General features: G+C 40.5%; 1 pseudogene; it reads left to right on the top strand.

Annotated features, from left to right (window-relative positions):
* The window catches only part of LOC129134750 (suppressor of tumorigenicity 14 protein-like), a 34,565-nt pseudogene that overhangs the window by 15,670 nt on the left and 346 nt on the right, over nucleotides 1-18,549 (top strand).

Raw genomic sequence — 18,549 nt, 5'->3', positions numbered from 1 at the left:
TCACTTTACTGGAATTCCCTTAGTTAGGGTTTCCCTCCTTGAGTTGACGCACCCCCGCTGCCAGGACAGAAGTGGGTTTCCCATCCCACCTTCCCACATCTTCCCCATGGTCACGTAGAAAGAACCATAGGTCAGCCCATGGGGTGTACCCTCTCTCTCTAGCTGGGGAACGTTGGGCTCTGACTTTGGGGCCTGTGACTGGCACTGGTGCAATGTGGGAACTGTTCCTCCTCACCTCCTCCCTCACCTCCCTCATCTCCTCTTTGAGTTCCTTGACCACAGCAGAGACATGAGCCTGCATCGGGCCATTGATCATACTTCCATAATTTCTAAGCTTGTTGGCAACAGAACCCACTGTCTCTCAGTTGGTATCAGCATTAATCGTTGCAATGAAGGTGGTGTATTGAGATGGCCCTAGATTTGCCAGACTCCACAACATTTGCCCTGTGAACCTGACCTTGTTGGGGTCATTACCATGATGTCCATCCCTCCCAAAGAGTACCTCCCATACTGCCATTTCTCTCAGCTGTTGGATCCCTTCCTCAAGGGTGTTCCAGTGCATTCTATGGTGGTGTTCCTGCATTCTCTCCCTGTCGACAAACCTCTCTCTGACACTTATTACAAACCACTCCCAGAGGAAAAGGGACCCTGGCTCCCTTACAAAAATCTGATTCATACCTGAGTCCTGGGTCAAGGGTCCTAGATTCCTTGCCTCACCACCATCCAGCCGGACACCTGTACCCATAAGGTCCCAGACCCAAAGTAGCCAGCTGGACACCTTTACCCATAAGGTCTCAGACCCAAAGTATAAGCCTGACATCCCCATCATACAATGTCTTTGTGCAGATAACAGAGACTTTCATAGGTCAGGGACTCAGTGATAATTGCAACCTCTGGCTCCCCTGTGGGTTGTGAGGACCCTCCCCTACCTGGGTGCTCCTATTTCATCCTAGATCTCCTTGTTTCTATAGGGGCAACTGCTGCTGGCTATGCCTGCCTTTGCAGTTCAGCTGGAACCTGGACAGTTGCAACATCTGTAGGTTCCACTGCTGCACTTTTAGACTCTCCCTCTTTGAGGCAGGGGGAGGGTTTCTCACCAGCTGGGGAAATGTACTCCTTCAGCATCTGGCCCATCTCACTTATCTCCTTCACCAGACCCCCCACCCAGTCTGGGTTGTTCATATCTGGGGTGGGCTGTGGGACAGGGTTAGGCTCTGGGGCATCAGCATCCCTAGTCTCTGGTTCCATGTCAGGTTCTGGAGTAGGTGTCAGGGTGGTTGTCCACGTTAATCTTCCCTTATCTCTAAATGCTAAATAGAACAAGCCTATCAGCAACACCAGCCACTGTATGATATCATTAGTATTTAGAGTGGATCTAAACACTTCAAAAAATGGTGGGGCAGACCCAAAGAGATGGTTAAAGGGTTGGGAGAAAATTTTCCCCAGTGTCATTTCCTTATGGTAGGTGCCATTATTAAAGTAAGCCCAAAAACATACAGTTAGTGTGTGATAGCTCTGAATCCAGGTGCCTGCTTTCCAGAGGAAATTAAAAATCCATTAATTCCTCACCTTATTCACCCATAAAACAAACTGGATAACAGCCACAGTAGCCTTGGTTATAGGACCCTTGTTTAGATAAGCATCTGCAAATGGAAGAAATATAGCCACGATCACATGCCACCCAAACTAGGGTAAGCTGGACCACATGGTGTCACTTAACAAGGTTTCTATAGCAGCACACAAAAATTAGATTACTCAAGAACTGTTATTCCCTTTTTGTTTCTATGCCCTTAAGCCTCATGTTGGGCACCAAAATCTGTCTTGGTATTGACAGACAGGTGTCTGCTAAGGAAGGCAGGACCCTCCCCTGAAACGGAAAATGCTCTGGATCAATGTTAGATTTTAGGGGTCTTCCAGATGGTGGAACAGGAATTTTCAGGAGATACAAGTATATTTACTTGTGACATTTCTTAGAAAAGATGCAATTTCAGATTTTTTTAAATGCCAGGGTTTTTTTACCCAATTAATGTCTAGGTAGCTAAAGTTCTCTGTGATTTCATGAGATCAGTTCATTTTGAGAAGCCTCTTCAAATCCTCAGCTTGCTTGTCAGAATGTAGTTCTGTTTATTGTTGACATAGAAGCATTTAAGTTTCAAGGTTTCTGGTAAAGATTTTTGTTTCATGGCCTTTCACTCTAATAAATGGCACATTTTTTGGTCAGTCATTGTGGGATTCACATTCTCTGAACCTGAGAGAAGCAGAGAAAAGAATGATCAAAACAATTCTTATCTCATTTGCTGCGCCTGTGTTGTTCACAAGTGGAATGTATTGTGGAATGTTGTTTACCTGAAGGGAATTGGTAATTGGATTCTGGTATGAGTGTTTTGATTCACTGGCCAATTGAATCCATGTGTGTGTCAGGACTGTCAGTGGACAGTCACAAGTCAGTGCAGTTGAGTGCTTGGCAGATTCAGCTTTGATGTAATGTAACATAGTGTAATGTAGTATAATAAAGTAATTAATTAGCCTTCTGATAAGATGGAGTCCTCCTCATCATTCCTTCCTTCATCATGGCCGTCCTGAATCCAATAAGTCATTCTATAAGACACAAATTTTCAGAGATTTCTTCTTCCAACAATGTGGGTCCTCTTTCTACCAGAAAAAGTTACCAACTATTCTTAGTTCTGTGGTTTCTCTGGTTTCTGCCTCAAAAATGGTTAAGAGTCTAAGCCTAGGAATACCTTTTTTAACAAAATCCACTGCCTTTATTGTGTGTATCTGTGTGCTCTGCTCCTAACACTGAGGCAGGAAGCAGATGGCTCAAAGTTATTTAATCAGTTCTTAGTCACAGTCAGGAGGCTCTGTTTAAAGACTCAGGAGGAGTGGAATGGCTGTCATGCATCAGTATCAAGTTGATGCAGTAGTTTGGGGAATGCTATCTCAGACACCAGCATGGATTGAGAGCGCTGGCCTATATCAGCCTTCCCTTCAGCAGTAGTAACAGGAGAAGGAAAAAAATAAACTCATGTTTTCCCATATCTTAAGTACCTGCAATCACCCACCTAAGGTTAGTTTTTTCCCCATTGTTGGGTGCCTATCAAAGCACAGTTGCTAAAAATCACAGGCTCTGCTCTGAGCTGACCTGGAAAGCAAATGCCAGCCATCAGCTCTATAACTTCAGGGAGAGGTGACAAGAAAATGCAGACACTCCTGCTTTGAGCTTGTGCTGGCTGGGTGGTGTGTGCTTTCCTCCCACTGACATCACATGCAAGGCAGTGAAGAAGACTAATTTACTCCAGATTGGAACTGATTAGACAACTGTGGGAGAAATGGATTTGGTCCTTCAATCTGATGTAGCCCTTAATTTGCCTATGGTGCTGAATCGGAGAAAATTTCATTTTACTTCACTTGGGCAGAAAGAGGAGTGGTTTGAGCCACTTAGTTTTTCAGAGACTTTTTTTTTCTTGCACATCTGAAAGAGTCAAAGAGAACAAACATTTTAATATATTGTAAAGAAACAACTTACCATCTAAACTAACTAGTAGTTAGTTAATGTGAATGTGAAAGAAATTCTTGGTCAAGGGCTGTTGCATATGAGACTGCAAGTTTTGGGAAGTGTTTGATAAAGCACTTATTCACATCAGATACTGAGTGTAGTAACATAGAGATTAATTTGTACAGAATTTTAATATGAGGAAATATGTATTTGTAATACTAAAGAGAATGCCTAGCTTTGATTTTATATTCCTTTTCTTTAGAAAAATAAATTTTGATTTTATTTTCCTTTTCCTGTATTAAATACTTTCCTTAAGAAGTTAAAGAAATGCTTCCTATCAGTAGTTATGTATCTGTGGTGAATGACTTTCAACCCTTAGAGTAGAGGCAATTAATGTAAATTTGATTTGCTAAGTATATTTAGGTGACACATTTAATTCAGACTGCTTGACAAAAATCTTTGACAGATTGTGCCGAGATTTTTTTAAAATATTCATTTTATTTTACAAATTACACAAACTTTAATTTTTAATAATAATTTTAATATTTCTTCATGGTAGAATCCTGCATTACTGCATTTAGGCTGTATCAATATTTCCAGTGTCATTGATTTCTTATTTTTCTAGCTTGTCCTTTGATATGCAGACAGAATGTGCATTCCTTCAAGAAATTAGTTTGAATGATGGAAAGGCTGCCCAGGTAGTAGTGCTGAATTGGATTGGGGTAGAGCAATTATTTCTTGTTTGTTGTTTTCTGTAAAGAGACTTTTTCCACTTTTTCCACTCAACTTTTTTCCACAAAGTTGAGACACGAGTTGAAATTATCTCTAAACTACTGCTGGCAATCTTTAAGATCACATGAAACATGTGGGTGAAGATGTAAAAGTGTGGAAAAGAGGCTGTGTAATGTGTCTCTTTAAAGAGTAGGAGAACAGAAAAATCAAGAGGGAATTTCACACCAATCTTTATAAGTTAACTTTCCAAAGGGAAAAAAATGCACAAGAAATAGTCAAAGTAAGCTATTTGTAAATAGTGAAAAGAATATTAAAACCAGCATGGAGCTTTAAAATTTTGTTTTAGTTCTCTGCTGTGAGAGGATAAATAGATAAATTGTACTTTGACACTGTTTTCTGTGACAAGCTTATCAATAAGTAAAGAAAATGTGGGGAGAAAAAAATACAGGAAACTGTTTCCACTGAATGATTGGTCAAGACTCATTGCCAAAGAGAAAGGTTATTTTTAAAATCATTCTGCCAATATTGTTACAGATTGTCACATAATTTTTGTTCATGATCTAAATTATGGATTAGAGTAGGTGCTTATGAAATAGAAAAGTGTTACACAATAGAAAGATGGATGTATTTAAGAGGGATGCATTTGTAAGTGCTGTAGAATATGTATGGAGAAAAATAAAAACAAGAATATGAGTCATCAGTGCCCTGGCAGCCAGGAGAGACATCCTTGTCCTGAGGTGCATCAGGCACAGCATCGTCAGCCAGGTGAGGGAGGGGATTGTCCTGCTCTGCTCTGCACTGGGGCAGCCTCACCTCGAGTGATGGGGGTAGTTTTGAGCACCACAATATAAAAAATAATAATCTTTAAGAGAATGTCCACGGAGGGGGTAACAAAGATGGTGAAGGGCCTTGAGGGAAAACTGTATGAGGAACAGCTGAGGTTACTTGGTCTGTTCAGCCTGGAGGAGACTGAGGGGAGACCTCATTGCAGTTACAGCTTCCTTCTGAGGGGAACAGGAGGGGCAGCTGTCTGATTTCTGCTCTCTGGTGACCAGTGACATTCCCAAGGGAATGGTCTGAAGTGGTATCAGGGGAAGACTAGGTTCGATATTAGGAAAAGGTTCTTCCCCCATAGGGTGATTGGTCACTGGAACAAGCTCCCCAGGGAAGTGGTCACAGCCCCAAGGCTGCCAGGGCTCAAGAAGCATTTGGACAATGCTCTCAGGCACAGGGTGTAACTCTTGGGGGTGTTGCTGTGCAGGGCCAGGAGCTGGACTGTAAAGTTGATCCTTGTGGGTCCCTTTCAACTCAGAATACTCTGTGATTCTGTGAAGATCTGAATGGAGATAATTAAACAGACATGGATTGCCTAAGTTGCTTTTTTGTGAAAAAATGGCAGAGGGGATGACTGTTGCTCAAAAGCTGACTTGTGAGTCAGAGTCACTGTGGAAGGGGCTAACAGCGGGCCTGTTAGCTAAAGGAGCGAGAAGAAGCTGAGAAGTAAGAAGAAACTGATAAGGAGCTCAAGGAGACCGAGAGAAGAAAGATAGAAGAACTTTGCAGCTGGATGAAACATTTTTAGAAAATTAATTAAGTCACCATAACTTCTCACCAATAGTATTATGTTGATTTATTGTGGCCAATAGTAAAGATAGAAGAAGGATAAACAATTGGAAAGTGTATAAAAATCAGCCATATTCAATAATAAAGTGTTGCCAACTGAGACTGCTTGTGGTCTCTGCTTTATGTCGTGACCGCCTCGACAGCGACATTTGGTGATCCCCGACGTGATAAGAAGTCGGTGGGGGCCCATACGAGGTCCTAGCAACTGGCAACCGTGACCCACTGGGACGTAGTGGGGGAGGCGGCGTTGGTGCAGCTGAGAGTGGCAGGTGGAAGCCACAAGGAGGTCCGGACCTGATTTTCTCCTATCAAGACACCTGGAAGAAGGTGAGCCACCAACTAGTAATAATGGGACATAACTTAACTAAAGAGGAAGAAAATGTTCTGGCTACATGGAAAGTTTTGTTAAGAAATAAGGGAATTAATACGTCAGACTATGCCCTTCGAAATATACTGCTGTGGGCTAAATCACAGAATTTTGGCACTGATCCCCACACAGCTTTTAGTGTTAAGGCATGGAAAAAAGTCGGGGACAGACTGTGGGAAGTCATCCGAAAGGGAGATAAAATGGTTGTCGATCTAGCAGTTACTTGGGAATTGCTCTTTGAGGCATTAAAGGAATGGAAAACAGAGCGAGAACAAGCAGAGCGGGATGCGGACGAAGAGTTGGGGCTGATAACAGAACCTGATGGGGGGGATGAGGCAGAGGGGGCCTCTGATGGGGAACTTGAAGAAAGTCCGGGTGCCATACAAGTTACCTGGCAAGCTGCCAAAGCTGCCGGGAAAGCTGCCAGAGCTTCTGGGAAAGCTGCCAAGGCTTCTGGGAAAGCTGCCAAAACTTCTGGGCAACCTGCCATAGCATCCTCTTATCAGACCCCTAAACCTCTCTATCTCACACCTGCACAGCAGCTCGCAAGGGTGCCTGTATATACTACACCGCTACGCCAGTTAGCTGAAATGTCTTTAGCAGAGAGACAAACCCAGCCATCTGCCCCCCCGCTTCCCTCCGCTCTAGTCCAGCCGTCCGCCCCCCCGCTCCCGTCTGAGCGGCTTGAACAACCTGCAAGGCCGTATCCTCCGTTACCTGACAGTGACAGCAGCAGCGAAGCAAGTGATGAGTCGCCTGCAGTAACACCTGAGTTGGGGCAAGGAGCTCTGGCCTCTTTACCTCCAAAGAGCTCTAGCCTTGCTGCCCCATGGACTTTGCCTCCATGTCAAGTAACTGTGCTTCCTCGACACTCTCAGGAGTTTTGGGAATTTGTTAGGAGGAAAGCAGTTGAAGAAAAGAATTGGGACACCATAGAAAGGTTAGGTGCTCCAAGAGTACCTCAGGAGAACAGTGCCAATGCAAATGTTGCTTGTGATAACCCTATGGCTTTTCCAGTCTTTAAAGCAGCTCCTGGAGCAGGGTAGGATGACAGTCATCACATCTTTGCCTGGAGGGTTGTGCAAGACCTCCAATCGAAAGTGGCTCAGTACGGTATTAATTCCTCAGAGGTAATGCAATTAATACGTGTGATTAATGCAGATTTGCTTTCACTTTACGACATTGCGCATCTTGCTACAATTCTATTCCAGCCAGTACAATACGGTGTATTTCAAGAAACTTGGAGGCGAGCGGCTGAACGCACTGCTTTAACAAACATGCAGTTGCCTCAACACGACCCTCGTCATGCTGTGGGTGTTGATGCCCTACTGGGCACTGGGCCTTTTGCCAATCCAGATTTACAGGCAAGGTGGGATCCTTTGATTTTGGCACAAGCTCAACAAATTGGCATGAGTGCCTTAACTAAAACAATGGAAATGGCAGCTCCAAAACAGAAATATGTCACTATACAGCAAGGGACGAGAGAACCATTTTTGCAATTTGCAGAAAAACTTGCTGCAGCTATTGAGAAACAGATAGAAGATGAAACTTTGCGAGACAAATTGTGCATACAATTAGCTAAAGAAAATGCAAACCCAGATTGCAGAAAGATTATTGATACTTTACGTGGGGAACCCACCTTGTCTGAAATGGTTACTGCTTGCTCAAAAGTTGGTTCAGTCGAGCACTGCTCTTGCTGCAGTGCTAAGACCTTCAGCAAAATGTTATAATTGTGGACAACAAGGGCATGTAAGATCACAGTGTACCACAGTGTCAAATGTTGTCCGGAAAACAACATTTAAGCCAAGTGCAAGCAACGATGTTGTGTGCAATCGCTGTGCTAAACTTGGGCACTATGCTAAACAGTGCAGGAGTAAATATCACGCAAATGGTCAGCTATTGCAGGGAAACCCAAAGAGGAGCGCGAAGGGGCGCGTGGGGAAACAAATACCCCAACAACAACTACCACAACTGCAAATGCGGGCCTTCCCAGCACTGCAAAGCTACTCATTTGCGAGCAATACTCAGGGGCAACAAGCGGGTCCGCAGGGATTGATATACCCACCACTGAAACAGTAACCATTCTGACAAAAGAAATATGTAAAGTGCCCCTCAATGCCTATGGTCCGATAGGATGGGGATTGAGTGCACTTTTAATAGGGAGGTCAAGTACTACACTTAGAGGTATTCATGTGCATCTAGGGTTTATTGATGCCGATTATTTAGGACAGATTCATGCCATGGTATCCATCGATGACCCTCCTGTCGCTATTCAGAAAGGAACCTGCATTGCTCAAATTGTACCTTTTGTGAGTTTTGTTCCAAATACAGTGGACCGAAGTCGCGGCGCAGGAAGTTTTGGATCAACAGGAGTACCTCGAGTGTTCTGGACTGAGAAAGTAACGGAGAGCCGTCCAGAAAAGACATGCACTCTCACTGCCAGTGGATGTCATCCAGGAACTATATCGGTAACAGGTTTGATTGACACTGGAGCAGATGTCACAATACTCTCGCGACTTTGCTGGCCTCAATCGTGGCCTCTCACTCATGCAAGTTTTGGACTCCTGGGGTTGGGTGGTGCTACAACAGGTGGCCTGTCAGTCATTGTAATTAATGTGAAACATCCTGATGGCCAACAAGCTAACATCAGACCCTATGTTGCCAATGCTCCTCAGAGTTTGTGGGGACGAGATTGCTTATCTCAATGGGGTGTCAAAATTACTACGGATTTTTAATGGGGGCCACTGTGATGCAGGGCAATGAACGTCCAGTTGTAGCCCTGACATGGTTGACAGATAAGCCTGTCTGGGTTCGCCAGTGGCCCCTTACTACTGAAAAGCTTACTGCCCTGCAAGAATTAGTCACAGAACAATTGCAAGCAGGACATATCAAGGAATCATTCAGTCCCTGGAATACCCCTGTTTTTGTAATAAAAAAGAAATCAGGAAAATGGAGACTTTTACATGATTTACGGCAGATAAATGGCAACAATGGGAGCTTTACAACCAGGCCTTCCTACACCCACAATGATTCCACAGGAATGGCAAATAGTTGTCATTGATCTGAAAGATTGTTTCTTCACTATTCCATTGGCTGAGCAGGACAAAGAAAAATTCGCTTTCACTCATGTCACTCAGTATTATGGTACCAACCCTAGGGGCCTTTCGGCGTTAGAAGAATGGCAAACTGATGTTACTAAAATACCAGAATTTGGTCGCTTTAAGTATGTTCATGTTACAGTTGATACTTTTTCTCATGCAATGGTTGCTTCAGCATTCACAGGAGAAAAAACTCGTGATGCTATTCGTCATTTTTATCATGCCTTTTCTATTCTAGGTGTTCCGTGTCACGTAAAAACAGATAACGGCCCAGCATATGCTTCGCAGAAAATGCAAGCATTCTTTCGTGCTTGGGGCATTGAGCATTCTACAGGCATTCCACATGTCCCCACGGGCCAAGCAATTATTGAAAGAGCTCACAGACTTCTTAAACGTCAGGTTCAAAAACAAAAAGGGGGAATGCAACAGGAGTCACCTCAAGTGAGATTAGATAAAGCTGTTTATGTGTTAAACTTTTTACGTCCCCTACCTGATTCACAGTTATCTCCAATCTTTTACCATTTTTCCTCTTTGAATTCTAAGCAACCAGATTTCCGTAGAAATGTTAAGATATGGGTTAAGGATTTGATTACTGGTATATGGTCTGGCCCAGTGGAACTGATAACCTGGGGGAGGGGTTATGCTTGTGTTTTGACAGATAATGGTCCTCGATGGGTTCCTGCTCGCTGTGTTAAACCTTACCTAGAACGTGCAGGAAAGGACAGGATGGATGGTTCCGCAGTTGAAGCAGAACGTGCGGATGACAGCGGCTAAGACCATATATCAGTACTCAAAGATGGATGAAGGACAGGAATGATTGTATTGAGTGGGAATTTTGTTGATGGTTGTGATTGTGGATTTTGTGTGTTCCCTCTCTGCTGGGATTTTTGCAAAGGGCCCTGCAAAAATCCATAGCAGCTGTATTTACAGTCCAAAAACAAAAAGGGGGAATTGTGGAAGGGGCTAACAGCGGGCCTGTTAGCTAAAGGAGCGAGAAGAAGCTGAGAAGTAAGAAGAAACTGATAAGGAGCTCTCTCCAAGGCTGTAACCAAGGAGACCAAGAGAAGAAAGATAGAAGAACTTTGCAGCTGGATGAAACATTTTTAGAAAGTTAATTAAGTCACCATAACTTCTCACCAATAGTATTATGTTGATTTATTGTGGCCAATAGTAAAGATAGAAGAAGGATAAACAATTGGAAAGTGTATAAAAATCAGCCATATTCAATAATAAAGTGTTGCCAACTGAGACTGCTTGTGGTCTCTGCTTTATGTCGTGACCGCCTCGACAGCGACAAGTCACAAAATGCTCTGTGAGTTTTGTTTGTATTTAGTGCTTTGTTGGTTGGTTGTTTTGTTGGTTGGTTGTCTTTGTTCTGGGGTTTTTAAGTGTCACACTAGGAGATAAGACAGGAAATTGAAAATGCCTTCCTGATCACCAGTGGGAAGGCTTCAGCTAGTATACTGTACCTAAACTAGGTGTTGCATATCAAAGAAGATAGGGAACATTCAAAAGATACCAGAAACAGTGACCAGAAGGTAATCCAAGGTCAGATAGTACAGCACAAGTCTCTCTGTCGCTGTATACTACCAAAACCAAGGTAGATAAATGCCTGACAGAAATGGCACAGAAACGTCCAGGTGACCTCTAGTAGGGAGTGTAGCATGTGGCTGTTGGTCTGCTGCTTGTATTAGAAATTTACAGACAATTTTTCTTCAGGTTGTAATCCAGAACAATTGAACTGTGGTGATGGGAACTGTAAACTTCAGTATAAGTCTTGTAAAGATGATAACAGCCTCGGACAGGATAGTGATGAAAACAACTGCTGTAAGTATGTAATTTTAGGTATTTTCCAAAAGATGGTAGAAGACAGAAGGAGGAATATACCTTTTTTAATGGTTGCATGAGTTGTTTCTAGATTTCTTTTTTTTCATGGCACAAAGTAAAAGTTTCATAATCGTGAACATAAATCATGCAGAGTAAAACTAGGTTTTGGGAGAGTTTAGACAATTAATGAAGAAAAATCCAAGATAACAAGGATTTTAGTAAGAAAACCAAACCACATTTTGCTGGTGATCCTGTGGGAAGAGCACTTTTCCCCCAAATGCTACCTGATCAGTACCACATAATTTAAGGAACAGGGACATAGTAGGCTGGGGACTTTTGTCACATTTATGGTCTTTTTACTGTAGATCCACAATGGTTGAGGACATGGCTGATACTACCAATGGCTCCCTAGTGACTTGCTTCATTTTGCTTATGTACTTTTTGTCTTGCTTTCAATCTTGGGGTAACCAGGAGTAAATATTTTTTCAAAAAAAACCTACCTCCCACTGTTTAGAGGTCCTTGTAAACAACTGGTAATAAAAATAATAGTAATGGAAGCCAATTGATGAGATCTATCAGGCTTCTCACATAGTAAACTGTGATAGTCTTTAGTCAGAAATTTATTGGAGGGAGGTATAAAGCTCTTCTGCAGTTTTCTAAATTTCACTTGAAAATTAAAAGATGCTGTGAATTTTTATTCTTTGTAATGCCTGTGGTTCTGGTGAAGGCAAAAGAACAGATCTGAGAAGCCTCACTTACTCAGGTTAGAGTTATGCAAAATGGGAGTGCGGAAAGGTGAAGGGTCTTCTTTTTTGTCAGGGACAGTGGAGACTGAAATTAGTGTGATCATTAATTAGAGTGGGTCATTCCCCTGTTCCCTCTCTATAGTGGGACCAGTTTACACTAGCATAGACTACTACTTTAAGCAGACTAGAATGTGTAGCTTTGAACAACTTGCTGAATGTGCAAGGTGTTGTTAATAATTAGAAAACATCACTCCAAACATGTGACACTATCTTCTCTCTCTTATTTCAGCCCACCAAAGTTGCTCCCCTCATGCATACAAATGCCTCAATGGAAAATGCTTGCTGAAACCAAATCCTGAGTGTGATGGGAAAAGAGACTGTGCAGATGGATCACACTGTGGTGTGGTAACATTTATTTTAAAATTTGTTAGTTACTTGGGAAACTAAATCAGCAATTTGTGTTATTCTTAAGCATTATTGGATTAAGAATTTGTTAATCAAATATGAATTTTAAAAAAATTAATTTCCTGGTAACACTGTATGCAAGTGTCTCTCTTGAATTTTGCACTGTTTCTTTTAAATCATCTCATCCATTCTGTCTATGATGACTTATTTCAAGCAATGCACTTCCTGGATAATCTGGTAGGTCTTGCTGCTTTTTTGAGCTGAATGAAATGCAGTCAAGCTGTGTTTGTAAGGAGGGAATAGAGACAAGAATTATTCAAGTGAACTTTTAAATTGTGCTTAACCTCTTTTTGAGTTATTCAACTCTTTAGAAAGCTACACAGGAACATAGACAATGCTTTATATCTGACCTGCCCATTGAGTGAAAATGGGCAAGTACTCACCTTTTTACCAATTGCACAGTAAGGTCTAAGGGTAAAAGTTTGTGTCAAGCATGGCAAAGTGAATTAACTGGTGGGCTTTTTACTAATTTATTAAATTATTTCTGTTAGCTTGTGGAAGACACCAGCCTATAAAAAACAGAATCATTGGAGGTGAAGATGCGAGATCTGAGAAGTGGCCTTGGCAAGTAAGTTTACAGATGGGGGCACGTGGCCACGTGTGTGGTGCATCTGTGATCTCCAACAGGTGGCTCGTATCTGTTACCCATTGCTTCCTGGATTCTGATTCTGCAAGGCGTGAAGAAATTATACTGTTCTAGAGTATTTGCAGTTTAATAACTTTACAAAGGTGCTTTCAATAATTTGTAGAAGCTATTCCTTGTCTAGATAAGTTGATCCAGGTAATAACTCGGTGACATGACCTCACTACACAAACACTTGGTGTTGTCTGCTGGCTTCAAAAGTCTTCAGTTTTTGAAGTTATTCTTTTGCTTCCATTGCCAGTAAAACCTGGATGACAGAACACTGTTCTGTTAGATGTAGGGTAAACACCATTGTTTTTTTCCCCTGCTTTTCAAAAGGCAGGAGTTTTCTGAATAGAACTATGGCCTTTTATCCCAATACATGTCCTATATATTGATCAATGAGTGAAAACCTCATTGATGTTCAGTTTAGGTAGTGGAAATTGAAAATGCATACCTCCTACATGTGTTAAGAAGGAGATAGAGTTTAAGAATACACTTTTATGAGTTCCAAAGCATGATGCATAGCAATGAGTTGCTCTTATAGATCCAGGAGATTAATTAAGTTCATAATAGCAAGTAAAAACATTGCTTAATCTTTTAGCAGAGAGAGACCTAGAGTGCATCTATCTTCTGAAGTCACATTCTACTCCATGCACCATGGTTTTGATGAATGTCCTCAAATACTGAAAAGTACTTAAAACAGAGTGAACTAACATTGTGTTGCTTTCCAATGGGATGTTCTAAAAATACTTTTTTTTACAGATACTCTGTTCCAATGGGATGGAGAGTGTATATGGGCTCACATACTATAACTGAAAAGAGCAATCATGTAGCTATGAGATCAGTCGTAAGGATTATTGTACACCCACAGCTTGACCAAACTATCTCAGACTATGACATTGCTCTGTTGGAAATGGAGACACCTGTACTCTTCAGTGAGCTGGTAGAGCCCATTTGTTTACCTAGCACCTCTAGAGTGTTTTTTTATGGAACTGTCTGCTATGTAACTAGCTGGAGAGCCATAAAAGAAAATAGTATGTTCATTTCCTGGATACACTTTTTTCAAGTTTGGCTTGGTTTTAAACTCTAACAATGGAATATTTATACTTGTAAGCAAAAAAAAAAAAAAAAAAAAAAAAAAAAAAAAACCAAACAAAAAAAGCCAAAAAAAAAAAAACCAAAAAACAAAAAAAAAAACAAACAAACAAACAAAAAAAACAAAACAAAAAAAAAAAAAAAACAAAACCAAACCCATGACATTTACTTAGTGTGTCTATAAAAAGCCAGAAAAGATCTCCTTAGCTACAGTCTGTGAATTCTAAATGGTTGCTTGGATAGCAAGTGATAAGTGACAAAATGCATACTCAGGTGTCACAGATCATTGAAAAGCAAATGATCATAGATTTATAAAAATGTGCCCATTTTCATGTTCATGACTCATTTAATCTGATGAATAGAACCTTGCAAGTAAAGAGATCAATAACTTGCAACTATTGCAGAGATAAAATTTGTTTCTGATTGACAACATAGAGCCATAAGCAGCAATAATTGCAATTGCAAAAAAATGTGGAGGATCTTTCATTTTCTCTGTCTTAATCAAAGGCCTCATGAAGTTCTGCCTCTGTGTATCTTGGAGCAGCCAGTTGCATTGGGGAGGCAGAAAAAAGCACACTGAGTTAGAGAGGGCTTGCAATGGAGCCTGTGGGATCCTTGCCCTGTTTCAGCATTAGGCAGCTTGAAACCTAGACTTGGGCAGCATCTCAGCACATCAGAGGTATCAGGACATTTAGCTCACAAGGGTACCTCATGTCAATACCATAGTTCAGAATTAAAGTCTTAGCATAATTTGTGAGTTACAGACTGTTCTTTGGTGTTTCTTTAAAATTATTTGTTTTTCCATGCTCAGCTTTATTCCTCAATTTCTTCCCTAGAATTGAGAGAATGGAAAACAATATAGAAATTGCATTCTGTAGGACTGGGATGTTGTTTGGAGCACGGCCATGGTTTAAATAATAACAAGAAGCTTCAGGCATAATTTGAAATGGCATTCAAATTTAGTCTCCCTGTGTGCAGTCTTATCTTACAATTTGCATGGCACTTTTACTACTTTCTGACAGAATAAGGTCATAAGGATAAAGGCTAGGGAAATGGAAAGGTGGTGCATGGTGCATTGGAACATCTATGGCTATGGGGTGGTGTGAACAACCCAGCTTTCAAAATTTAGGGCAGGCACCATTTGAAGGCAAGGGAATTACTCTGCTGTCATTAGCTGGGTAGATTTTGAGTTAGAATCAATTCTCTTTTGTTTTGATAATTGGTATCTCTGTAAGAAATTTGTGCCACCGTAACCTCTGCAATACTCTTCGTATTTTTTTCTAGGTCATCTTACCAAAAAACTGCAGGAAGCTCAAGTGAGAATGATTAACCAAAGTGTTTGCAACAAGCTCTATGATTTATCTTACTACTTCACATATGCTCTGTGCTGGGAAACTTAATGGTGGCGTTCATACATGCCAGGTAATATGGAACTGGTAGGAAAACTACAAAGGAATGTTTGCTTTCATTGGAAAACTCTTCAGTTTTAGGTTGTTTGTGTGGTGAGGGTTTTTTTGGTTTTTTGGGTTTTTTTTGTTGTTGTTGTTGTTGTTTGGGTTTTGGTTTTTGGTTTTTCTTTTTTTATTGAGTGCAAATTTATGGTTAATTTAACATGGCAACTAAAAGCCCCCCAAAATAAGGAAGAACATTCATCATGGATAATCTCTGACTCTCTTGAGAAATATCATTTTGCAAATGCAAGGAGTAAAATGTATCGAGAAGAGTTATTTTTCTTCTTCAACAGTTATATTTCATACCAGAGAACAAAAATATAAAGATAAAAGGAATCATCTGAGCTAAAAGGTCCACCTGTGAATTGTGCTATTTGTATTAATTTCTTTTTATCTTTTTTAATATCTGAATGTGGAATTGCTAAAATACTGTAAAAGTATGATGAATAATTTATTGTTACAGTTGAAAAGAAATACAAAAGGAAAAGCTAAGCTAAGTTTTGGAACTGCAGCTGCAATGGTGCTTTTAAATTTCAAACATTCATTCATGTGTATAATTACAAGTTGTGACTACATCACAGTAGAGTAAGTTATAAACCCCAGCTTGTTTACACGCACAATCAGAAACTGCCTTTTGGTTATACTTCCCTGTCCTGACTCTGCCTTCTTTCTCCTAGTACACTAGTTGTGTACTTCATTGGTGTTCAAATTTCTGATGATGAGTATCAACTTTACAAACATGTTTTTTGTACCAGTTACCATGCAAAAGGGATAGAAATTTGTTACTGAATATTAGACTGAGGCAATTTGGTATGAATTTTGCGTAATATATATATATATTATTATTTTAATGCAATAGGATAGCTTTTGCAAGATTGTACCTTATAATGGGTCAAACTTATTTAACACAATAGACTATTTGTAGAATTTTCTTATAGTGTCAAAGACCTAATTAAATTAATTATTATTTTTATTAACATTACATAGAGTTTATCTGCAAACTTTGACCTTGGAACTGTTTTGCTAAAATATGTCAAAGGGGTGGTGTTCCTCCAAAAAATGTGTTGCTTAAGAAATGCCCTTGAATTTTCAGATGGGCATTTTTAACCTATTCATCTGTATATCATACTGGACATTTTCCAGCATGATATGCTATGTCTGAGTTTTAGCATGTTGGTTTAAGTTCTACCATGTTGGCCCTCTGGGTCTTTAAGTTCTTAGTCTGGGTAGCATCTTTACCTTTTTTTGGGGTTGGTTTTTTTTTTTCCCCTTTCTTTCTGTCACTAGTATATATATTAAATATACTAGTATATATATTATATATACTTTCTGTCACAGTATATTATATCACTGTAATATATGGTATGATATGATATGAGTGCTAGAGAGGAATGACACTGGGAACTCAGGAAAGCCCCATAACACCCTAAACCTGCTTTACTATGCTTTCAGACTTGTGAGGGCCCTGTTCTGTTTTACTCCTTCCTGGACATGTAAGCTGTGCATATGTTGCACAAGTGAAGCTTCCAAATACCTTTCATCTTTAAAGGATCTGATACACAAGAAATAAAAATATCATCCTTTCATTCTGTTTTCTTATCACTCTAGAATGTTCTTTGATCTTGGTTCTTCTACTTAGGATCCTTCCTTTCCTGAGAGATATACAACCCCTTTGGTCTTTCAGAACTGGCTGAATAATTGGCTGAGCCTCCTTTCTCAAGTCATTTTGACATCAGTCTCTTGGATTAGCAACATTTCTAGTATGACAGCAGCCTGGGAGAAAGGAAGAACTCTGGCTGCTTTTCTTATCTCTAGATAACTTTGTACCATCATAATAGATAATTTTGTTTGGTTGGGTGATGAAAGCTTTGTGTTATTACTCTTTTCTCAGCGCATGGCTTTCTCCTGACCTCTTACATGTTTTGGCTCCACCTGGGGGCTCAAACAAGCCCCGGAGTGAATTTCGAGGCTGCTGACTGCCCTGTATGCATTAGGAACAGCTGCAGAGAGGAGCTGCACTCTAGTTGCCCAGAGTTCTGTCAACAGACTAGGTCAGAGAAGGTTAAAGTAATGGAAGGCAAAAAAAAAACCATTGATGAGCCCAAATGCACTTTGATCCTGTGAACTGAATTGAATAGAACTTTTTATTTTTCTACCCTGCTGTGCAAACCTGCATGTTCCATTTGAGAAGCATGTTCTTATTTGCACATTCCTTAGTCTTTGTTCCTTCTTCTGCCTCTACAAAGTAGTCTACTGTAGAGTCAGTCTTGATTATAAAACTGCTGATAATACTTAATTGTGCCTGGTTTGTTTGTTGGGTTTGAGTTTATTTTGGTTAGTTGGCTTTTTTGATTTGGGGTGTTGTCGCAGACATCTTTCATGAAAAATCCTTTCTTAGGATTTTTCCTCGTGAGAAGCTGCAGTTTCAGCAATCAAAGTAAACAATGGTTATCTGCTGCTGTGGAATGCAACAGGTAGACCCGTGATTGGTCTCTTGTGGGTATTTGGATTTCTTGACCACTCATGGCAGAGCTGGCTCTTGCTCTGTCTGAGACACAGATCTTTGTTATTCATTCTTGTCTATTCTTAGCTTAGCTAGCTGCTGAAGAAACCTTTTCCTTTCTATTGCTTTTTAGTATAGTCTTAATGTAACATATATCATAAAATAATAAATCAAGCCTTCTGATCATGGAGTCAACATTCTCGTCTCTTCTTCATCCTGAAAACCCTTGTGACCGCAGTCACAGGGTGTGTGGTATTTTTCTGTTCCTATTGAACACACAGTATAATAGATCTGCCTTCAACCTGTGAACAATTTATAGTAGATTTCAAATTGCAGTAGAATTCCCCATTTCAAGTTGTAGTAGAATTCCCTATTTCCATCCCTGTCTTCTTCTCTCCCTATTTGATCTGTGGTGAGTTATTCTATGAATCCTGCAATGACACATTATCAAAGAGTAATTTTATAAACTGCTTCTCACCGTTGCTTTATATTGGTAAGTGTGCTGCATCCATAATTTAAAA

The sequence above is a fragment of the Agelaius phoeniceus genome, chromosome 2 (assembly GCF_051311805.1).
Source record: "Agelaius phoeniceus isolate bAgePho1 chromosome 2, bAgePho1.hap1, whole genome shotgun sequence".
In the NCBI taxonomy this organism is placed as follows: Eukaryota; Metazoa; Chordata; class Aves; order Passeriformes; family Icteridae; genus Agelaius; species Agelaius phoeniceus.
Note: the sequence above shows the minus strand (reverse complement) of the source record. Positions and strands in the feature narration are given on the sequence as shown.